The 25,685-nt window shown below is 37.6% G+C and overlaps 1 protein-coding gene across 3 annotated transcripts in view; it reads right to left on the bottom strand.

Annotated features, from left to right (window-relative positions):
* MICU1 (mitochondrial calcium uptake 1) overlaps nucleotides 1-25,293 on the bottom strand; it is a 252,362-nt gene extending 227,069 nt beyond the window's left edge. For all 3 annotated transcript variants that reach the window (XR_015552458.1, XM_087432045.1, XM_004426996.3), the window contains exon 1: nucleotides 25,188-25,293. The gene's annotated coding sequence lies outside the window, so the exon portion shown is untranslated. The remainder of the gene's footprint in view (nucleotides 1-25,187) is intronic.
* Nucleotides 25,294-25,685: the final 392 nt, after the last annotated feature.

The raw sequence follows: 25,685 nt of genomic DNA, 5'->3' as shown, positions 1-25,685 counted from the left end.
CAAATATTAAAAGTAGTAAAAATCCCTGTTTGAATTTAAGGTGTAAACAAGACATTTAAACAGTTATTTCTCCTTCCAACTTCAATGGGTTTGCCTAGTAACTTCAACAAGTGACCTCTTGCTGTCACCTTATATGATAACGTGAGAAAGCACTTGTCAGATTTCATTATCCTCTCCAAATATTTTAATCTCTCAATTAAATCCCATAGATTCATCTTTCTAGAAATCTGTATTTCCTGATATACCTTTTCAAAACAAAAGACAAGAAAAGCAAGCAATATAATAGAAATGTATCCATTACAAAATCAAATAGCATACATACAAAAAATTTTAAAAATCAAAACACTAAAACACTGGTGTTAATTGGCAGAAAATAAAAAAATCTGAACAAGAACAAAAAGATTTCCTTAATGCAGATAAAGAAGAGAACTGGAGATAGGGATGGACATGACTGCTTCTTTTAAAACCTCAACTTCTAGGAGTGACGTCAGCATCATGGCGGAGTGAGCTTTCCTGTGAACTCTTCCCCCGACAAGATACAACAAAAGGAACAGTCACAGACCAACAACGGAATCCCAGACAGTGAAAAGCTAGAGCGGAAAGATCCACATTGCCGCACGTCTGAGAGCAGAACGTGCTGGGCCCCAGGAGGAAGTGGGGAGAGGTAAGGAGAACTCCTCTCCCTCCCCATCAGATCAGCGATCCCGGTCCCTGCGGCTCCCAGAGAGGGGGGAGGGGCGGCCCTCGGCGGGGAAACCGTAGCTCTTCGGGCTCTCTCAGCCAGTGGGAAACTCCCGCACAGAGGACTCAGAAGAGCCACAGGGCTACCATCAACATCTGAGCACCCCAGAGAGCGGATAAAGAGGGGCGAACGAGAAGCCTCCCACATCAGGGACCCAGAGGGCAAAAGAGAGCTCCCCCCTCCCCGCAAACCGGACCCTGCAGCTCAACCGACCAGACCAGACCTAGCGATCCACGGCAGACCAGACCAAGAGATCTGTGACAGACCAGACCAAGTGATCCACGGCAGACCTGATCAAACGACCGGACCCGTGGATCGCAGCGGGAAAAAAACAAAAAACAATAAACAAAACTGCGGATCGCAGCAGAAAAACCGGGGCAGAGCGCAGGGGGCTTAGACTACACAGCCCTTTACCACCAGACAGTGGCGGCAGGTGGAAATTGCAACCAGAGATTTCCAGGATGAGGAAAAACAAAACCAACACAGGAACCACAATGCAAAAATATATGAAATCACCAGACCAGAAACAAAATGACAAGCACCCAGAAATCAACCCCGAAGACACAGAAATCCATAAACTAAATGACAGAGATTTCAAAATAGCTATCATAAAAACACTCAACGAAATACAAGACAACACAGACAAACAATTCAATGAGATTAGGAGTTTCTTCACAAAAGAGATTGAAATCATAAAGAAAAACCAGTCAGCGCTGATGGAGATGAAGAACACAATGGAGGAGATAAAGGAGAATCTGGAATCTTTAAAGAACAGAGCTGACAATATGGAGGAAAGAATTAGTACTTTAGAGGATAGGAATACAGATATACTCCAGATGGAAGAGGAGAGAGAACTAAGACTAAAAAGAAATGAAGAAAGTCTCCGAGAAATATCTGACTCTATTAGAAAATGTAACATAAGAATTATAGGTATTCCTGAGGGAGAAGAGAGGGAAAGAGGAACAGAGAGCCTATTCAAGGAAATAATAGCTGAGAATTTCCCAAATCTGGGGAAGGAGCAGGAAATACCAGTAAGCGAAGCCAACAGGACACCTATATATATTAACAGACAAAGGCCTTCACCACGACACCTAGTGGTAAGGCTAGCCAGGGTCAACGACAAAGAAACAATATTAAGGGCAGCTAGACAAAAACAAAAAATAACGTACAAAGGAACTCCCATCAGGCTCTCAGCGGATTTCTCAACAGAAACTTTACAGGCTAGAAGAGACTGGAATGATATATTCAAAATACTGAAAGACAAAAACTTTCAGCCAAGAATACTCTATTCAGCAAAAATATCCTTCAAATATGATGGAGAAATGGTAACTCTCCCAGATAAACAAAAACTAAGGGAGTTCATGGCCACGAGACCCCCACTACAAGAAATACTCAGAAAGGCCCTCAGGCCTGAAAAAAGAAGAGAAAGGGAACACAAAGCTTGGAGCAAGGAGAAAAGTAGATAGACAAACTCAGAAAAATAGTAGATCTTTACCAGAAGAGGTTAACAACCACTTAAATACTAAATTCAAAGATCAAAGGAAGAAACTCACCAAAAATAAATTTAACCTCATCACTGTAAACACACAGCCACAACACAAGATAGAATAAGATATAACAAGAACAACTTAGAAGGGGAAGAGGAAAGTGATTGAATTGACTTAGTATAAGGAAATAGGAGGCCATCAGATAATGGACTATCTCATACACAAGATTTTTTGCCCAAACCTCAAGGTAACCACTAAACAAATAATCAAAACAAAACCACATATGATAAACAAAGAGAAAACTAGAAGAGTCATAAGACAGAACAACCAAACTGAATTGGCAGTCCAAAACAAATGGGACAAGAAACAAAGGAAATGCAAAAGAACCAGAAAATAAGTGACAAAACAGCAACATTAAGCCCTCATATATCAATAATTACCCTAAATGTAAATGGATTGAACTCTCCAATCAAAAGATACAGAGTGGCAGGATGGATTAAAAAGCAAGACCCAACAATATGCTGCCTTCAGGAAACACATCTTAGCACTAAAGACAAGCACAGGTTCAGAGTGAAAGGATGGAAGACAATACTCCAAGCTAATGGCAAACAAAAGAAAGCAGGTGTTGCCATACTCATATCAGACAAAGTAGATTTCAAGATAAAACAGGTTAAGAAAAACAAGGGAAATATATAATGATAAAAGGGACACTCCATCAAGAAGACATATCACTTATAAATATATATGTACCCAACATAGGAGCACCAATGTACATAAAGCAACTGTTAACAAACCTAAAAGGAGAAATCAACAACAACACGATAATAGTAGGGGATCTTAACACCCCACTTACAACAATGGATAGATCATCCAGACAAAAAGTCAATAAAGAAATAGTAGACTTAAATGAAAAACTGGACGAGATGGACCTAATAGACATATACAGAGCACTCCATCCAAAAACAGCTGACTACACATTCTTCTCAAGCACACATGGAACATTCTCTAGGATAGACCATATGTTGGGAAACAAAGCAAGCCTCAATAAATTTAAGAAGATTGAAATCATAACAAGCATCTTTTCAGACCATAAGGCTATGAAACTGGAAATAAACCATGAAAAAAAAACTGGGAAAGTGACAAAAATGTGGAGATTAAACAACATGCTACTGAACAACCAATGGATCATTGATGAAATTAAAGGAGAAATCAAAAACTATCTGGAAACAAACGAAAATGATAATATGCCATATCAAACCATATGGGATGCAGCAAAAGCGGTCCTGAGAGGGAAACTCATAGCGATACAAGCCCACCTTAACAAACAAGAAAAAGCCCAAATAGGCAGCCTTAAATTACACCTAACAGAACTAGAAAAAGAAGAACAAACAAAGCCCAAAGCCAGCAGAAGGAGAGAAATAATAAAAATCAGAGCAGAAATAAATGAAATTGAGACCAAAAAAACAGTAGAAAGGATTAATGAAACAAAGAGTTGGTTCTTCGAGAAGATAAACAAAATCGACAAACCCTTAGCCAGGCTTACTAAGAAAAAAAGAGGAAAGGCTCAAGTAAATAAAATTAGAAATGAAAGAGGAGAAATTACAACGGATACTATGGAAATACAGAGGATTATAAGAGAATACTATGAGAAATTATATGCCAACAAACTGGACAATCTAGAAGAAATGGATAAATTCTTAGACTTATACAACCTCCCAAAATTGAACCAAGAAGAAATGGAGAATCTGAATAGACCAATAACAAGTAAAGAGATTGAAATAGTAATCAAAAACCTCCCAAAAAATAAAAGTCCAGGACCAGATGGCTTCTCCAGTGAATTTTACCAAACATTCAAAGAAGATTTAATACCCATCCTTCTCAAACTATTCCAAAAAAGAGAGGAAGATGGAACACTTCCTAAATCATTCTACGAGGCCAACATCACCCTGATACCAAAACCAGACAAAGACAATACAAAGAAAGAAAATTACAGGCCAATATCGCTGATGAACATTGATGCAAAAATCCTCAACAAAATATTGGCAAACCGAATACAACAATACATTAAAAAGATCATACACCATGATCAAGTGGGATTTATACCAGGGACGCAGGGATGGTTCAACATCCGCAAATCAATCAACGTCATACATCACATCAACAAAACAAAGAATAAAAACCACATGATCATCTCAATAGATGCAGAGAAGGCATTTGACAAGATACAACATCCATTTATAATAAAAACTCTCAATAAAATGGGAATAGAAGGAAAATACCTCAACATAATAAAGGCCATATATGACAAACCCACAGCCAACATCATACTCAACGGGGAAAGACTGAAAGCTATTCCTCTGAGAACAGGAACGAGGCAGGGCTGCCCACTCTCACCACTCCTGTTCAACATAGTACTGGAGGTTTTGGCCAGAGCAATTAGGCAAGAAAAAGGAATAAAAGGAATCCAAATAGGTAACGAAGAAGTGAAACTCTCACTATTTGCAGATGACATGGTTTTATCTATAGAAAACCCTAAAGAATCCATTGGAAAACTATTAGAAAAAATCAACAACTACAGCAAAGTTGCAGGGTACAAAGTCAATCTACAAAAATCAGTTGCATTTCTGTATGCTAATAATGAACTAACAGAAAGAGAGCTCAAAAAGATAATACCATTTACAATTGCATCAAAAAGAATAAAATACCTAGGAATAAATCTTACCAAGGAGGTGAAGGACCTATACAATGAGAACTACAAGACATTATTGAAAGAAATCCATGATGACATAAAGAAATGGAAAGATATCCCATGCACGTGGATTGGAAGAATAAACATAGTTAAAATGTCTCTATTACCTAAAGCAATCTACAGATTCAATGCAATTCCAATCAGAATCCCAATGATGTTCTTCACAGAAATAGAAAAAAGAATACTAAAATTTATATGGGGCAACAAAAGACCCTGAATAGCTAAAGAAATCCTAAGAAAAAAGAACAAAGCAGGAGGCATCACAATCCCTGACTTCAAAACATACTACAAAGCAATAGTAATCCAAACAGCATGGTACTGGTACAAAAACAGACACACAGATCAATGGAACAGAATTGAAAGCCCAGAAATAAAACCACACATATACGGACAGCTAATTTTCGACAAAGGTGCTAAGAACATGCAATGGAGAAAGGAAAGTCTCTTCAATAAATGGTGTTGGGAAAACTGGACAGCCACATGCAAAAGAATGAAAGTGGACCATGTGCTATCGCCATTCACAAAAATTAACTCAAAATGGATCAAAGACCTGAAGGTGAGACCTGAAACTATAAAACTCAGAGAAGAAAATATAGGCAACACACTATTTGACATTGGTTTTAAAGGAATCTTTTCGGATGACATGCCTACCCAGACTAGGGAAACTAAAGAAAAAATAAACAAGTGGGACTTTATCAGATTAAAGAGCTTTTATAAGACTAATGAAACCAGAATCAAGATGAACAGACAACCAACCAGCTGGGAGAGAATATTTGCAAAACATACATCTGACAAGGGGTTGATCTCCATAATATATAAAGAACTCACACAACTGAACAACAAAAAAACAACCCGATCAAAAAATGGGCAGAGGAAATGAACAGACACTTCTCCAAGGAAGATATACAGATGGCCAATAGGCACATGAAAAGATGCTCAACATCACTAATCATCAGGGAAATGCAAATCAAAACAACACTAAGATACCACCTCATACCCGTTAGAATGGCTATAATCACCAAGACAAAAAACAACAAATGTTGGAGAGGATGTGGAGAAACAGGAACCCTCATACACAGCTGGTGGGAATGCAAATTGGTGCAGCCTCTATGGAAAACGGAATGGAGATTCCTCAAAGAATTAAAAATAGAGATGCCCTATGATCCAGCCATCCCACTACTGGGAATCTATCCAACGCACCTGAAATCAACAATCCAAAGAGGCTTATGCACCCCTATGTTCATTGCAGCATTATTCACCATAGCCAAGAAGTGGAAGCAACCTAAGTGTCCCTCGACTGACGATTGGATTAGGAAAATGTGGTATATATATACAATGGAATACTACTCAGCCATAAAAAAAGACAAAATCGTCCCATTTGCAACAACATGGGTGGGCCTGGAGCGTATTATGTTAAGTGAAATAAGCCAGAAAGAGAAAGACAAACACTGTATGATCTCACTCATATGTGGAATATAAACCAACACATGGACAGAGAAAACTGGACTGTGGTTACCAGGGGCAGTGGGGGTGGGGGGTGGGCACAAGGGGTGAAGGGAGTCATATATATGGTGATGGACAAACAAAAATGTACAACCCAAAAATTTCACAATGTTAGAAACCATTAAAACATCAATAAAAATAAATAAATAAAACAAAAACAAAAACAAAAACAAATCTCAACTTCTAGAATTTAAAAGAAACCCAAAAATCCATCCCAAAATTCATATGGATTTGAAACCTCATCAAGGAACATACACAGATGGCAAGTAAGCATATGAAAAGATGTTCCACATCATACGTCATCACGGAAATGCAATACACCTGTAATATACACCTACTACAATGGCCAAAAACACTGACAACACCAAATGCTGGCAAGGACATGGAGCAACAGGAACTCTCATTCATTGCTGATAGGAATGCATAAGGGTACAATCACTTTGGAAAAAAGTTTGGTGGTTTCTGACAAAGGCAAATATACCCTTACCATATGATGCAGCAATTGCACTCCTTGGTATTTACCCAACGGAGCTAAAAACTTATGTGCACATAAAAACCTGCACGTGGATGTTTATAGCAGCTTTATTCATAATTGCTAAAACTTGGAATCAACCAAGATGTCCTTCTGTAGGTGAATGGATTAATAAAATGTGGTACATCCAGACAACGGAATATTATTCAGCACTAAAAAGAAATGAGCTATCAATTCATGAAAAGACATGAGGGAACTTGAAACACACATTACTAAGTAAAAGAAGCCAATCTGAAAAGGCTACATGTTGTTGATTTTAACTACGTATATGACATTCTGGAAGAGGCAAAACTATGGAGACAGTAAAAAGTTTGGAGGTTGCCAAGGGTTGGGGCAGCGGCAGGGATGAATAGGCGGGGCACAGAGGATTTTTAGGGCAGTGAAAATACTTTGTATGATACCATAAAGATGGACACATTTGTCCAAATCCATAGAATGACAACGTCAAGAGTGAATCATAACGTAAACTATGGACTTTGGGCGATTATGAATGTGTTAGTAGGTTTATCAATTTTAACAAATGTACCACTCCAGTGGGGGATGTTGATAATGGGGGAGGCTACACATGTGTGAGGGCAGAGGGCATAAGGGAAATCTCTAACTTCCCCTCAATTTTGCTGTGAACATAAAACAGCTCTAAAAAAAGAATAGTCTTTTTTGAAAATTCATATAGCATCTCAAGCGACTCCAAATAGCCAAAACAATCCTGAAAAAGAAGAACAAAGTTGGATGACTCCCATTTCCTGATTTCAAAACTTACTACAAAGCTACAGCAATCAAAACAGTGTGGTATTGGCATTAAAAAAAACATATAGTCCAATGGAATAAAATAGAGAGCCCAGAAGTAAACCTTCACATGTATGGTCAATTGCTTTTCAGCAAAGGTGCCAAGACCATTCAATGGGAAAAGGACTTCTTTTCAACAATGGTGCTGGGAACCCTGTATGTCCACATGCAAAAGAATGAAGCTGGACTCTTACCTTACACCGTTTACAAAAATTAACTCAAAATTGACCATTAAGACTTAAACTTAAGAGTTAAAACTATAAAACTCTTAGAAGAAAACATAGGGGAAAATCTTTATGACATTGGATTTGGCAATGACTTCTTGAATTGAACACCAAAAGCACATACAACAAAAGAAAAAACAAACTGACTTCATGAAAATAAAAAACTTTTGTGTGTCAAAGGACAGTAGAAAGAGAAGAAAAAGACAACGCACAGGAAGGGAGAAAACATTTGCAAATCATATATCTGATAAGGAATTAATATCCAGAATATATTAAGAACTCCTACATCTCAACAAAAAAAGGAACAATCCAATTTAAAAATGGCAAAGGACTTGAACGGACATTTCTCCAAAGAAGATATATAAATAGCCAGTAAGTGCATGAAAAGATGCTCAACACCATTAGTCATTACGGAAAGGCAAATCAAAACAATGAGATACCACTTCACACCCATTACGATGGCTATTGTCAAAAGAGAAAATGCACTTCTCAGGCCTTTAAGATTTTCAAGCTAGAACTCAAATATGCAATGTAATGGCATGATAACAATACATCACACAAATAATATGTTTATCATATGTAGTCCTAAAGCTTTCCTTAAATGCTCATTTCCATAACAGCTTAAAAGAATTACGTTGAACAAAAAGAGTTCAAGGCCAAAAAAAAGAAAACTATCTTTAGCACCCTGCAACACAAATATATTAGACTTGAATAACACAACTACATATTATCACTTTTCAGAGCTTAGACTTCAAAAAGGATTGTACAGGATAAAAAAAAAAAAATGTATCAGTAACAATATTTTAAAAACCAGTAAGGATATAAAATATTTTTATCAACATGATCAACAATTTCATGTAATGGACATATATAGAACACTGAACAACTGCATATTACACATTCTTTTCAAATACACACAAAAATTATAAAAATTGACCACACGAAATGAAATGACATCTGGGTTTTGCATTTAAAAGTCAAGTGACAGTGGGAGTGGAAAGTTACAGATGAAATAACATTGGCCAAATGTTATTTGATAAATGTGAAGGTGGGTAACGGGTACATGGAGGTTTTATGTATGTATGACATTTTTCATAATTTTGTATATGTTCAAAATTTTTCATAATAAAAATTATTTTAAAATTGACTATAGAGGTTCTAGTTCCAGTTAAGATGAAGTGAGCACACTCCTTCCTTTCTCTCCCACTGAATGTAACTAAAAGCCCTGGATGGAGTAACTCTCTGAGGACTCTGAAAAGTAAATGTTAACAGGCAGAATGGAAAAGCAAACAGAGCACAAGGTAACACTGAAGTAGCAGTGAATTTCCCACTTTTTTCTTCTGGTCTCTCCACGCCACGATTCAAAGTTAGCCTCATACCAGACACGTACACTAGATACAGACAAAAAGATCTCCAACAAGAACCATTTATTTCTGGTTTCATGCATAGGAAAAGGGGCTTCCATGAGTAAGAGAGAGTAGGAAAAATTCCCTGGATGTGTGTGTGTGTGTCTGTCTTTGTTTTCTCCCACCCCAACAACAAAGCACTCCTATAGGAGTGCAGAGGAACCAGCAGCTGGGTAGGTATCTAAAATAAGAAGGGAAAAATTCTCTCTGACCAGGGGAACTATGCTCCTAGAGCACTGAGGGAACTCTTTTGCTTATTTTTCTTTTTTTTTTTTTTTTTTTTTTTTTTTTTTTAAAGATTTTATTTATTTATTTTTTCCCCCCAAAGCCCCAGTAGATAGTTGTATGTCATAGCTGCACATCCCTCTAGTTGCTGTATGTGGGATGCGGCCTCAGCATGGCCGGAGAAGCGGTGGATCGGTGTGCGCCCGGGATCCGAACCTGGGCCGCCAGCAGCGGAGCGCGCGCACTTAACCGCTAAGCCACAGGGCCGGCCCTTTTTGCTTATTTTTCTATCCTCTGGTCACTAGACGCAGGAGGCTAATGTAGTCGAATTTACGTGACAAAGCAGGGAAAGGTCTGAGTCAAAATTCCAGGTCTGAGTCAAAAGAAAAGTCCTTGGGAGTAGATAAGTGTTGGGGATATCACAGAGAAGAGGAGCTCAATGAAGTGAAACCATAAGGTTCAGGACGATCTTCTATGCTTACTCCCAAGGTGCACATGTGTGGATATTACCCTAAGTAGCATAACAAAGGGTTTGTGAATTAAAATATGGTCCAAGACTGGCCACAGTGTGGTGCACACAACGGACAAATCTGGATAGTCCTGCAAAAGCTATGATAACTGAACTGACATTGGAACTACAACCCAACAAGGTGGGTCAGAATTTGTGGCCTGAACCTAACTAGGTCAACTCCCTGCTAAAGCAAACAAAAACCCTAACATTCTTCATAGGATTTAAATAAGATCTGTAGTGTCAAAACATGACATTCTTGCAGAATTCTTTGCCCGCAGACCTGCCCAAAAAAACTACTAAAAGTTCTTCAAACGGGGAGGAAAAAACAATACTGGAGAGAAACTTGGAAATTCAGGAAGGAGGGAAGAGCAACACTGGCTTTCATCATTTCTGAAAGGTTTGCTAGAGTTCTTACCTTTGTTCCTTTGTATGTAATATGTCATTTTTCCTCTGAGTGCTTGTTACTTGGTGCACGCTAGCCTGGTAGTGATGGGTTCTCTGTTGTCCTGGCATAGCCACAATTTTCAGCAGAGACCTTGTGTCACCATCAGATCTTGTGCATGGGGCTTTCTCAGGGGCCCTGTCTCTCCTCAGATGTAGAATTCTGATGATCTGGGGTTCTGACAATTTCCTGCCCCTCCCTCAGAGGCTTAGGATTTATTTTTCTTTTCCTCTCCTCTAGATTCAAGGGATTTTCACCTGTGCTCTGAGGCGACAGGGTTTGCCATCCTTTCCCAGCAGTTTAGAGCTTTTGTTATTTAGCGGAAAAGGGTCTGAAATGAACTTTTTGCTTTTCTCATTGTGGTGGATGCTCCCCTAGTATAGGCTGAGTTCTCGGGAAGGGCTTTCTGTCTCTTGCCCTTCTCCTAATCTTATTGGTGAGCTTCTGGTTGAGATCCACTGAGAAGAGCCTGTGGGTGTGAATTCTCCTCGTGTCTATGGTTTCTAGAGATTCTATACTATAACTCACAGTTGGTCTTTAGCAATTTATAAAAAGATTTTAGCTTAATTTTAGGTAATTACTCTAGAGAAATGAAAACATGTTCACACACAAACCTGTAAAGGCATGTTCAGAGCAGCTCTATTCATAAACAAATAAGCACATAAAAAGGTGTTCAACATCATTAGCCATTAGCAAAATGCAAATTAAAACCACAGTGAGATACCACTACACACCTATTTGGCTAAAAGAAAAATTACTGACAATACTAAATGCAGCAAGAATGCAAAACAAGCGAAACTTTAATACATTGCTGGTAGGAATGCAAAATGGCACAGCCACTCTGGAAAACAGTTTGACATTTTCTCATAAAGGTTAACATATATTTACCATGTAACCCAACAATCCACTCCTGGGTATTTACCCTAGAGAAATGAAAACTTAAGTTCACAGAAAATCTGTTTTCATGCATATTTACAGAAGCCCTATTTATAACTGCAGAAAACGAGAAACAATTCAAGAGTCTTTCAACAGTTGAATGGATAAACTGTGGCATACCCATGCAATGGAATACAACCACAATAAAAAGGGATAAACTCAATACACGCAATGAATCCCAAAGTCATTATACTGAGTGAAAGAAGCCAGTCTCAAAGGTTACATACTATATATTTCCATTTATATATATTCTTGAAAAGAAAAAACTAGTGATGGAGAACTTATCAATGGTTGTCAAGGAATAGAAGTGGAGGAGGGTCTGATTATAAACGGATAGCATAAGGGGGTGGTTTGAGAACTTTTCTGTAACTTGATTGTGGTGGTAGTAGAATGAATCTATATTATTAAAATTCATGTATAAAATTTCATAGAACTGTACATCAAGAGAAAAAAAGTCAATTTTACTGTATGATAATTTTAAAGCAGTTTAAAAAGCCAGGTTATATACTATATGATGACATTGTAGAAAAGATAAAATCGTAGCAACAGAAAACAGATCAATGGCTGCCAGGGGTTGGAGGTGAAGGGAAGAGGCTGACTACAAAGGAGCATAAAGCAATTTCTGGGAGTGAAGGAACTAGTCTACATGTTGATTATCATGGTGGATACATAACTGTGTTTATCCAAACTTAGAGTATTAAAAAAAGGTAAATTTTATTGTAAGTAAACTATACTTCAATAAACCTCAGTACAGTTGCTTTTAAAAAATACTGTGGTTACCAGGGGGAAGTAAGTTGGGGGGGGCACAACGGGTGAAGGGGTGCATTTATGTGGTGACTGACAAATAATAATGTACAAGTGGAATCTCACAATATTATAAACTATTATGACATCAATAAAAAAAATACTTGTGGGATGCACTATTTAAATGACAATGCTTAGCTTTAAATGTATCTACTAGAGGGCCAGCCCAGTGGCTTAGCGGTTAAGTGCGCGTGCTCCGCTGCTGGCAGCCCGGGGTTCGGATCCCGGGCTCTCACCGACACGCCGCTTCTCCGGCCATGCTGAGGCCGCGTCCCACATACAGCCACTAGAAGGATGTGCAGCTATGACATACAACTATCTACTGGGTCTTTGAGAGAAAAAATTTAAAAAATAAATAAAAATTATTTAAAAAAAAATTATAAATGTATCTACTAGAAAAGAAAGAACAAAATAAATTAAGCATGCATCTCAACAAAATAAAATAAAAGTAGAAGGAAAGAAATAAAAAGCAGAAAGATAAAGGACCTGGGACCAAGTCTAACAGAAGATGTGCAAAAATTTATAGAGAAAATTACACGATTTTATTGAAAGCCTTCTTTAAAGGAGACCTAAATAAGTGTAGAGATATACCATGTTAATAAAGTGAAAAACAAAATTCTGTAAAGATGGCAATTCTCTCCTAAACTAAACTACAAAATCAATGCAATCCCAATGAAAATCCCAATGGGATTTTAGTGGACCTTGACAAACTGATCCTAAAATGAATACAGAAATACAAAGGGCCAAGAAAGGCCAAGACACGCTTGAAAGAGAGCCAAAAAAAAAAAGTTAGGAGAACCTGCTCTAAATTAAAACTCATTACAAATCTTAGTATTTACAACAATGTGGTATTGGCACAGAGGACAAATAAAACAATGGAAAAAATTTAAAAGCCCCAGGACAGATCCACATAAATACAGATACTTCATGTATGACACAGGTGGGATAGCAAATCAGTAGGGAAAGGAAGACCTCTCAATAAATGAAGCTGGGACATCATGTATGCATAAGAATTAAAATGGACTCACATAATACACAAATATCAACTGTAAGTGGATTAAACACTTCAGCGTAAAAGGAAAAATGTAAAGCTTTTAGCTGATGATATAAGAGAATATCTTGGGGCCAGCCCCATGGCACAAGCAGTTAAGTGCGCGCGCTCCCCTGCGGTGGCCCGGGGTTCATCCGGTTTGGATCCCGGGGGCGCACCGACGCACCACTTGTTAAGCCACGCTGTGGTGGCATCCCATATAAAATAGAGGAAGATGGTCACGGATGTTAGCCCAGAGCCAGTCTTCCTCAGCAAAACAGAGGAGGATTGGCATCAGATGTTAGCTCAGGGCTGGTCTTCCTCACAAAAAAAAAAAAGAGAGAGAGAGAATATCTTTATGACATTAGAGTAGGAAAAGATCTTTTAAAAACGATTAAATATAAAAGACTGATAAAGTATATTATATTAAAAGTGACTAAAAAAAACATAAAAGGCATCACAAAAGATACCATAAAAGACATTATAAAAGACATTACAAGGAAAGGGAAAAGTCCAGATGGGGACAAAATAGTTGCTATTCACATAACCATCAAAGGACTAACAGCAAGACTATAGCAATAGTTCTCAAGAAAAAAAACATCAAACGGAAAAATGAACAAAAGAGAAATCCAAATGGCTATTAAACATACGAAAATTTGTTCAAAGTATTCTCTGGATAATACAAATTAAAATTTGTATTAAATACCATTTCACAGCTTACAGACTGGTAAAATTTAAAAATCCAACAATACCACATAACTCTCATACTTGAAGTGTAAACTGGCTCAATCACTTTAGAAAAGCTTGACATTATCTTGATAAATTGAAGACATGAATACTTTTAACCCTGCAATTTTACTGTAGAAAAATTCAAACACAGTCTAAGAGACATGCACAGGAGTGTTCATAGCAACACTTTTTGTAATAATCAAAAACTAGTAACAACCCAAATGTCCAACAACAGTTAAATGGATAAAATAATAGCATATTCACATAATGGAATACTATATGGTAACAAAAACAAATGAACTACACTATATACAACAAGGATAAATCTTACAATCATAAGGTTGAATAAAAGAAGCAAGACACAAAAGAAAACATACAGTTGTATTCCATTTTTATGAATTCAAAATGACAATATTAAGCCATATTGTTTAGGAATGTAAAAATAAAGGAAAACCAAGAAATTGATAACCATAAAAGTCATAATAGGATTATCTCTGAAGGAAAGGAGAGACTTTTGACAGGACCATAACACATGCCAGGCGGGGTGGAAGGGAGGGGCTGGCAATGTCCTAATTCCCAATCTGGATAATGAATAAACAGAGATTCACTTTATAATTATTCATTAAAGTGTACTTTTATTTTTTATACATTTTACTTCAAAGTAAAACATTTTTTAAAAAGAAGATAGGGAATTACAAAATTAATTTTAGGAATATTTACACCCCCCCAAAATGCTTTACAAGTAATACATGATAAGTCTCACAAATATAATGTTGAGTGAAGAAGCAAATCATAAAAGAATATATATGGTTAGATTTCATCTATATAAAGTTCAAAAACAAGAAAACTAATTATTTAGCGATACACATAATCATGATTATCACCAAAATTCTGGATGTTAATTTATCTTCTGAGAAGAGGACTGTGATCAGGAAGGAGCACATGGGGGACTTGTTTTTATTGAAGTATAGTTGACATACAATATTGTGTTAGTTTCAGGTGTACTACATAGTGATTCAACATTTATATACATTATGAATGATCGCCACGATAAGTCTAGAAACCATCTGTCACTATATAAAGTTATTACAATGTTATTGACTATATTCCCTATGCTGTATATTATATCCCTGTAACTTACTTATTTTATAACTGGTAGTTTGTACCTCTTAATCCTCTTTGCCGATTTTGCACAACCCCTCACCCTCCTCCCCTCTGGCAATTACCAGTTTGTTGTCTGTATCTATGAGTCTGTTTTTGTTTTGCTTGTTTTTTTTTTTAGATTCCACATATAAGTGAAATCATATGATATTTGTCTTTCTCTGTCTGACTTATTCCACTCAGCATAATACCTTCTAGATCCATCCATGTTGTCGCAAATGGCAAGATTACATTCTTTCTTGTGGCTGACTAATATTCCATTGTATATATATACCACATCTTCTTTATCCATTCCTCTATTGATGGACACTTCGGTTGCTTCCATATCTTGGCTACTGTAAACAATGATGCAATGAACATAGGGGTACACATATCTTTTCAAATTAATATTTTTGTTTTCTTCGGGTAAATACCTGGAAGTGAAATTGCTAGATCGTATGGTAGTTCTATTTTTAATTTGTTGAGGAACCTCCATACTGTTTTCCCTAGTGGCTGCATGAATTTACACTCCCACCAACTGTGCACAAGGGTTACCTTTTCTCCACATCCTTGCCAACATTTGTTATTTGTTGCCTTTTCAATTATAGCCATTCTGACAGGTGTGAGGTGATATCCCACTGTGGTTTTGATTTGTATTTCCCTGATGATTAGTGACACTGAATATCTTTTCACGTGTCTGTTGGCCATCTGTATGCCTTCTTTGGAAAAAGGTCTATTCAGGTCCTCTGCCCATTTTTTAATCAGATTTTTTTTTTTTTTGCTATTGACTTATATAAGTTCTTTATATATTTTGGATATATCATTTGGAAATATCTTTTCCCATTCAATAGGTTGCCTATTCATTTTGTTGATAGTTTCCTTTGCTGTGCAAAAGCTTTTTAGTTTGATGTAGTCCCATTTATTTTTGCTTTTGTTGCCCTTGCCTGAGGAGACAGCTCCAGAAAAATATTGCTAAGACCAATGTCAAAAAGTTTACGGCCTATGTTGTCTTCTAGGAGTTTTATGGTTTCAGGTCTTACATTTAAGTCTTTAATCCATTTTGAGTTTATTTTTGTATTATGGTGTAAGAAAGTGGTCCAGTTTTCCCAACGACATTTATTGAAGAGACTCTCTTTTCCCCATTGTATATTCTTGCCTCCTTTGGCATAGATTAATTGACTATATAAGCATGGCTTTATTTCTTGGCTCTCTATGCTGTTCCACTGATCTATGTGTCTGTTTTTGTGCCAATATCATACTGTTTTGATAACTATAGCTTTGTAGTATAGTTTGAAATCAGGGAGCGCAATACCTCCATCTTTGTTCTTCTTTCTTGGGCAAAATTCTTTTTTTAATGACACCCAATCATTCAAAAAACTGTTAATAGGTTGAATTAATCTAATCATACAACAGAACAAACTTAAATGGCCTATGTAACCCTACAACCATACCCTCATCTGTAATTTGCTAATTAGCTAATTTATTCATTGCTAAGTTTGTTTGCTTTGTCCCTAAAGCTTTAAAATGGGAATGTATAGCCAAAGTACTGGTTGACTATGCCTAACTCTACAAAAGGCTGAGAATGACCCTAGGAAGAGAAAATTTTTTAAAAGATAAGGAAAATGTAAAATATTAATCAATAATAATGCATTATATGCACCACAGAACACAGAGTTAGAATAGTTTATGGGCTTTCCTATTAAATTAAAAGCTCTAAATCCTACTGTGATATGGAAATATGTGAAGACAGAATGAAGGAATCAATATTTAATAAGAATGTGACCTTGCATTTGCAGAGAACTTTATATTTTATAAGTGCTCTAATGAATACTCTTTCATTTGCACTATATTCAATTTCCAGACATGGAAAATGGGCTACCTGTATTAAAATGTATTAACAATTCCATGTCAGAACTCAACTGTCGGTCCATGACATGTTACTCAGGGTCTCATTCAGCAGCAAAGAAGTGATTCGTACTGCAGGCCAATCTGTAAAAATAATAGATATTTCTGCCAAAAGAAGTCTCTTTTCACATAAATAACAATTTCAGTGGAATTTTTTTTAGCGTTCACAGCAACAGACATCTTTATAGATACTCTTTTATAACAATCTGTCTATATTTATGTCCTCTCTAGAAATGAACCTGCTAGGTTGACGGCAATATTAGATATTTCACGGGATATTTTCCTGCCTTTTTTACCTTTACTCCAACTTCTGTTTACCCAGGTACTTCTTCTTTAAGATTTTCCCTTGCTTACATACAGATGTTGTTATAAACTTTAGGATTTAATTAAAGTAAAATTAAAATATCACAAATTAAAGTTCTACTGAACATGTAGATAAGTTTGTATTGTTGTTATATATTTTGTTTTGTTGTTTTGTTCCAAGGCCAAGCAAGTTAAGTGTCTTACTCAAGGTAATCCAATTAATTAATTAATTAGACCTTACCAACTTGACCCCTTACTGGCCATTAATTTTGAAGTTAGTCAGACCCATGTTTGATTCCTGACTTGGCAACTTTGTGCTTCCATAAAACAGGGATAATAACACTTGCTGCCAATGACTATGAGGAGGATTAAATGAGAAAATGCTTGTAAAAAGCTGAGCACAGTGCCTAACACACAGTAAAGTATGAACAAATGTTTGTTTGGAAGGTAACATAACAAGATGCTACTGATAGTAATAATTTAAATAAAAATTCTATTATGTAATATAAATTTCATTGAAGATAACACCTAAGTATCTTCCTTTTAATGTAAACATTTAATTAAAATGCAAAGTAAGACTCTAATCATAAACTTACTTATTATCTATCCTTCCTATTCTAATCAAGAAAATGGACATTTTTGTCCCTTTTCTTCTAACCTAAATACCATTTCAAATCCATGGAATCACTCTGCCATTTCTAAGAGACTCAAAACCTATCTAGTCCAATAAGAAAAAAAAGCAATCCAATTCAAAGGACTTGAATAGACATGTCTCCAAAGAAGATATAGAAATGGCCAATCAGCACATGAAAAGATGCTCAACATTATTAGTCATCTCTGCAAACTCCAGCTGCCTTGGCCTCCCCAGACTCTCCCAATTTAGGGAGACCACAGCATTCTGCCTGGGTTCTCCCTCCCTGCTCTGCAGCTGGGAAACTCTCTTTAGGCAGCAAGCCAGAGCAATCACGGGGCTCACTCCATTTCCCATCTCTCAGGGATCACTCTCCTTTGCTGGACAATGTCCAAAATTCAGGAAACCACTATTTTGTGTATTTGTCTGCCTTTTTAGCTGTTTCAGGCAAGAGGGTAAATATGGTCCCTGTTATTCCTTCTTCACCAGAAATGGAAGACCAATTTTTCTGTCCCTCTTATTCCTCACGGTCTTTGCGAATTATTTTAAACCGACTCTCAAACATTGTATCATTTCACTGCTATATATTTTAGCATCTCTCTCCAAAAATACGGACTGTCTTTCTACATAATCATGTCACTGTTACACTTAATAAATTTAACAATAATTCCTTGGTATGATCTAATACCCACTCCATACTCCAATTTCCCCAACTTTCTCAAAAAAATTTTTTTCTTTTAAACAAGTGGTTTTTCAAATTCTCTTTAATGCTAGCATTTAACGAACACTACTCTGTCAGTGGTACTATGCTAAATGCTTGATACCCATTATCTTATTTAATCCTCAATAACCCTTGAGGTAAGTATTACTATTAATTCTATTTTACTGAAAAGGACACCAAAGCTCAATGCTTTTAAGAAATTTGCCTAAGGTCACAGCCAGTAGATGGCAGAGAAAGGTTTCTCTGATCCCAAAGCTATTGCTCTTAACCATTATGCCCCATTACTATCTCAGGAATTATTACGATAGAAAGTCAGATGATATCAATGCTGAAGTTGAAAATCAAAATCTGAAACTACTTAATTTAAAAGTTATCACAGGGGCTGGCCCAGTGGCATAGTGGTTAAGTTTGTGCACTCCGCTTCGGAGGCCCAGGGTTCACGGGTTTGGATCCCAGGCCCAGACCTATGCCCCACTCATCAAGCCATGCTGTAGTGGCATCCCATATACAAAAAAAGTAGAGGAATACTGGCACAGGTGTTAGCTCAGGGACCCATCTTCCTCAAGCAAAAAGAGGAGGATTGGCAACGGAAGTTAGCTCAGGGCCAATCTTCCTCAGCAAAAAAAAAAAAAAAAAGTTATCACAGATCAAAACCTGAGAAAGTTAGCAATACTGCTTTATTTGAAATATATTACAATAGAATGCACTTCATAATTTTAAAAAATACAATTTCCAAATCTAAAAGCAAGTTTTATTTGAACAAGGACAGGAACATGATTGAAATGAAAACTATCATCTGAAACTAGAGAATGTGGATTCAAGTGTATTTATAATCTTCTACAACAGCTGTCAAACAGATATGTTGTGATGATAGAAACGTTTTATATCTGCACTGTTCAATACAGTAACCATTAGCCATATGTGGCCATTGAGCACTTGAAATGTATCTAGTGAAACTGTAAACCGAATTTTTAATTTTAATTAGCATAAATTTAAGTTGTAATTATCAATTCACTTTTGTCTCTACCACTGTGAGTTCCTTGATGAATGGAATATGTTTTTCCCCTCTCTCTCCAGTGCCTTGGTAATATTAGAGAGATAAAACATGTTTATTGATGTGTGGTAGAATGTGTGGATGGAATTTTCTAGATGTGGCCAAGTAAGTTCTCTGAATGCATCAGACCGATAAATGTTAGAGAGTACACTCTTAATATATTAGATTATATTCTATTTCTATTCTGATTTTTAAAGCAGATGAAATATCTTATTTACTCCTCTGTTCACCGTGTTCTGAGCTTGTATATATGACAGGCACTCTGTTGAGTGCTCAGGATATGATGATGAATAAGATTTGTTTCTGGGGCGGGCCCCACGGCGTAGTGGTTAAGTGCGCGTACTCCCCGGCTGGTGGCCCGGGTTCAGATCCTGGGCACGCACCAACGCACTGCTTGTCAGGCCACGCTGTGGCGGCGTCCCACATAAAGTGCAGGAAGATGGGCACGGATGTTAGCCCAGGGCCAATCTTCCTCAGCAAAAAGAGGAGGACTGGCATCGGATGTTAGCTCAGGGCTGGTCTTCCTCACAAAATAAATTAATTAATTAATAATAAAAAATGATTACTCTATTAGTTTGGTGGGAAAAAAAATTAATACATTTCTAGCTGTTTCTTTTTTCACAAACAGTGCTAAAACACCTGTCCTCTCAATGTGCCAATATTTAAATTCTCAAAGCCAGATCATTAATTATATTTAACATCAATCACTTCTCACAGTTGTTGCCTTTTTTGGTTTTTCAAGCAACATTCTAAACTGTTATCTCTTCCACCCACAGGTGTGCAGCATATCACAGTCTCAAAACATTATTTCTTCACAGGAATATTACCCTGAACTTATCCTTAAAAATAAAGACAAATCTACGTATATCATTCTGCCTATTACCAAAAGTCACCATAAATTTCTGAGCTAAACTTCCACGGTGCTCAATGCCTAGTTCCCCTTGTATAGTGATGGAACGTGCTGTCTTCCACTTAAATATTAAACTTTACTGAGCTCAGAGTTTGTGTAAAATTCTCTCAATACATTCCCCCAGCCTGGCAGCTATCACATTTGGATTAGGCAATCTTCAGTTGCCTAAATACTTGGGCAGTTCACTAGTAATTATGTAGTTTAAACAAAGTTTTCTAGTTTCTTGCTATATATGCAACATGGAATTTAAAAACCTGCTAAAATGAAGACAAAGTGAATGAAGCACACAATCTAGCTAACTCCTCATACACCAATATATTTTAAACTTCCCGGGGCTAAACATTCTGAAATTGGGAAAATAAAATACTTTTAGACATTATTTTTGTTATTGTTATTATTAGCAATTACATTTAATAAGAACCTACTACATTCCAGGCACTTGGAATACATTAATTAAATTAATCCTCACAAGACCCTTATGAGGTAAGTATTATCATTTCTTTTTTTTTTTATAATTTTATTTATTTATTTTTTTCCCCCAAAGCCCCAGTAGATAGTTGTACATCATAGTTTCACATCCTTCTAGTTGCTGTACATGGGACTCGGCCTCAGCATGGCCGGAGAAGTGGTGCGTCAGTGTGCACCGGGGATGCGAACCCGGGCCGTCAGCAGCGGAGCTTGAGCACTTAACCGCTAAGCCACGGGGCCGGCCCGGTATTATCATTTCTATTTTGCAAATGGAATAAACTCAAATTTAGAGAGATTAAGTAACTTGCTCAACGTCAAGACATGATGGAGTCGGATTTTAGAATTAGATCTGTTTAAACTAAAGCCTATGTCACCAATGGTAGCAATTAAAGGTCAAATGTCCATTGAATTGAGCTGCTAACATTTCTTTTAAATGAAAACAAGACAATGGAGCTAATACTGTTGCTTCAATTATATTTTCTCTTAAAATATAATGAACCATCAGAATAATCCATAAAGATAGAAAACCAGACATTAACGTTAACTATAGTTTTAAAGTTAACACCCAGTGAGAGCAATTAGTGACAATTATAGTGATTTATTTTTTCACACAATGCTCAAAATGAAGTGATTTCTACACTAATAGATTTTTAAACACAGAATAATTAACAGAATCAAGCATTTAACCATATTGACTACATAGCCTTAAACATTTATCTATAATCAATTTTAAGAAACTGGCCAAATATTCAATATATTTATTTATTATTATTTTTTTTTTTTTGAGGAAGATCAGCCCTGAGCTAACATCCATGCTAATCCTCCTCTTTTTGCTAAGGAAGACCAGCTCTGAGCTAACATCTATTGCCAATCCTCCTCCTTTTTTTTTTTTTCCCCAAAGCCCCAGTAGATGTACGTCATAGTTGCACATCCTTATAGTTGCTGTATGTGGGACGCCGCCTCAGCATGGCCAGAGAAGCGGTGTATCGGTGGGCGCCCGAGATCCGAACCCGGGCCACCAGTAGAGGAGTGCACACACCCAACCGCTAAGCCAGAGTAGGTACTATACATGTAATAACAGTACAAATATATGCACTTGAAGAGTTTAAATTTCAAGTTCTATAAGTGAACAAAATAATAGACATAAAAAAAGGAAAAATCAACATACAAACTGTAAAATACAATTAATTTATATTGGGGAAGGAAAGCAAGTTCTATTAATTAAAAAAACAAATACATGTAAAATTATTTTAGTGAATATCTGTTGTTTTTGCCCATCCAGCAACCTTTCTCCCTTCTTCAGGAAATGACACTTCAATTTTCCTTTAGGAACTTTATGTCACCTATCCGTAATTCACGTGATTTGAAACTGTATCCCTCTAGGCCTCACTCCAGGGTGGGAACAAGATCCAATCCCAGCCACAAAGCATTCCATCACTCTGGCCACAGAGATCGCCTCTAGGATGGGCAATGACCCAAGTCAAGCCAATGAGACTCCCATACAGTGGTTTGCTGGAATCATAGAGAAAGGGAAGTTCTCTCTCTGCTGGCATTTCTAAGGTTGTAGCACGTAAGCCTAGTGCTATTAGTACCATCTTTCCCAAGAAGTCTGACTCTAGACTCTTTACTTTTCCACATTGATTTCCAAATATGCAAGAGTAAGTAGTGCTTACCTGGTGGCAGGGAAAAGATAAATTAGGAATTCCACTTTCAATGTTATATTTTCTATAATGTTTCCATTTTTCAAAAATAAGCACATATTTTTTCTTTTTACATATTACTTTTATAATAGGACATATAAAACATAAAAATATACTGCCCCTGTGTTTTCTTCTCATATATGCTCAGATATCAATATTTAATGTCTTAAAAGCATTAACAATTTTCTTTTAATTTACCAAAGTGAGTAGAATATCTATTTAAAAAATCAACGGCACAAAATCAAGCTATTTTCGCTTTGAGTGGGGGAAAAACGTTGTGAGTAAACTTTTTTTAAAAATTGATTCTTTTACAAAGGGATATATCAACTCTATAAGGAAAAATACCGGTTAACGTTCAGCGTTGCAGCCACTGTTAAAATTGCTCAAGAGGTAAAACCAAAGATTAAAAGTGGCTAAATCAGGTTTAATAACTTTATCAATTACTTTAGTCCTATAATTCTGAGTAAGATCCAAAGGGTAGTTAAATCCTTCAGTAACAATTGTTTTACATAATATTGCATAATGAAAGAAATTATATACCATTGTTTTATTCTTAAATATAGGAAAGTCAGTCTCAAAATGCACCCCTTGGGAATGTAAAAAGTCTACTGAATATAGTAAATGTTGGATAAATTATAAAAGAAGATAGCAATACACGCTTTTGCTCTCTTGCTTTTACAGTTTCTATCACTCTTTCCCTTTCTCCCCAGGCACACAACCCACTCCTGAATCTTTGCTTTTTGTCAGTGGTTACTTTGTGTTTTATAATCCTCCGTAAGGACACTTAGAAGGTGTCAATGACACTTTTTTTTTTTAATTTTATTTACTTTTTTTTTCCCCAAAGCCCCAGTAGATAGTTGTATGTTATAGCTGCACATCTTTCTAGTTGCTGTACGTGGGACCCGGCCTCAGCATGGCCAGAGAAGCGGTGCGTCAGGGGATCCGAACCCGGGCCGCCAGTAGCGGAGCGCGCGCACTTAACCGCTAAGACACGGGGCCGGCCCACTTTCTTGACAAAATTAGGGGCCAGAGTGACGTTCTTAAGTGGAAGAGATAATCACCTATCAAGGGTGATGATAGAGTAACAGTAGGCAGAACCACCTTCTCACACACAAGTGGCAGTAGGTTCTAAAAAGTTTTTAGGATAAGGCGATATTCAATAAGTTCATTACCTTGTCCAACACCAGAAAGACAGCGGGTTGGTCATCCTGGCCAACACCTGTCTCAAGATGCTGACATTTTATTAATCTGTCATACGGTTTAATGAAACCTAAACTCTCTACTGCTATCAACCTCTAACTGTTTCACTTTATGTGCAAACTCCTTCTACTGCTAGGTCACTCGCACATGTGACCCAAAGGGCTGCTTTAACATAAACAAAGATATACCCAAGAAACTACCCCAAAAACTGTGACAGACACATCTATTTATAAAATAACAGAAAGAAAATGGGTCTTTCCAGGTACCACAGGGAGAATAAAACATTTTACTCTCGTCCCTTAGCTATAAAATGGTTATTCTACTGATATTTACAAATACCTACAATACTTTTTAGGGATCTGAAAGGGAAGGTAAAGAAACTATAAACCATAAGATTACAGAGATAGTAACTTAAAGAACAGTCCGTTTTAAACTTTTCTCCCAACATTCACACAGAGTCAATAACACCCGGCTCATTCTCAAAGCATCGTATGGCGGGCCAGGATGGAATGAGAGAATGAGAACGGGAAGACACTGGAAAAGATCAAAGCTGAACGTCCAAGAAGCCTGCCTTTTGTTTTGCTCCTTCGGGTCCCTATTGATTTTCCACTTCTTTTTTCGCTTCAATGATTCATACTTCTCCCCATCAGAGATCTAACTGTAAACTCCACTACCCACTTCCAATCACATCCACAAGTCCCAGGGGAACCAGGCAAGTTTACCTGTGTCTCCTGGTCGCCTGTGAGAAGGACGTCGGCCCCCAAGACAACCCTGCAGTTGGGAACTCGGCATTGGGAGAAGTTCTCCCGGACAGGGAAAAGAGACAGAGTGAGGTGAAGGAAAGCGGAGAACAGGAAGCAGACAGGACTAAGGACTCCTCTCAGACCCCTGAGCTGAGCGCATCAGGGAAGACAGCTGTCCCGCCAGACCTGAGAAGTCGCCGGAGCCCAGAGCCGACAAACGTCAGGTCGCTAAAGCTGTTTCGTCCCCTTCCCTTTCGACTTCCCTAAATGGCTATCTCCTCACACGCTTTAGACTGCAGGACTCACCCGTCCACGCTCGAGCTTCAGCGGCTTCTGGGCCAAAACCGCCCACCTCCGACAACCATGGAGACGAAAAAACAGCAGACACAGCCTCCACCTCCACCGCCCACCCTCACGTGACTCTTTTAGCCGCTGGGCCTGTCGGGATCGTGACGAAGTGCATGCGGGAGGGGCACGAGGAAAAGGGAGTGGGGCGGGGCCAGGAAAGCAACCTGCCCCGCCCCGGCCTCAGGCTCCGCCCCGGTCTGGGGCCCCGCTGCCTCAGTGTTTAGGCGGGAAAGCCGGAGTGCTCCCAGAAGCTCTCGGGCTTTTCCTCTGGTGCTTCACCCCACCCCCAGCCCTCACCCCACCCAAGGGGTATAGGAGCCTGTCAGGAGCTCTATTGTGCCTGCTGGCACCTCATTGGTACCCGTTTAGTGTTGGCTAAGCAAAAAGGAGTCAGTGAAAGAAAACTGGGCTACTGTGAGTTGGAAATTGTTCCTTTCGAACTGCATTTAGGTTTAG

This window comes from Ceratotherium simum, chromosome 6, assembly GCF_057802395.1.
Source record: "Ceratotherium simum simum isolate JZ-2026a chromosome 6, ASM5780239v1, whole genome shotgun sequence".
In the NCBI taxonomy this organism is placed as follows: Eukaryota; Metazoa; Chordata; class Mammalia; order Perissodactyla; family Rhinocerotidae; genus Ceratotherium; species Ceratotherium simum.
This window is presented reverse-complemented; position numbering and strand designations above follow the sequence as displayed.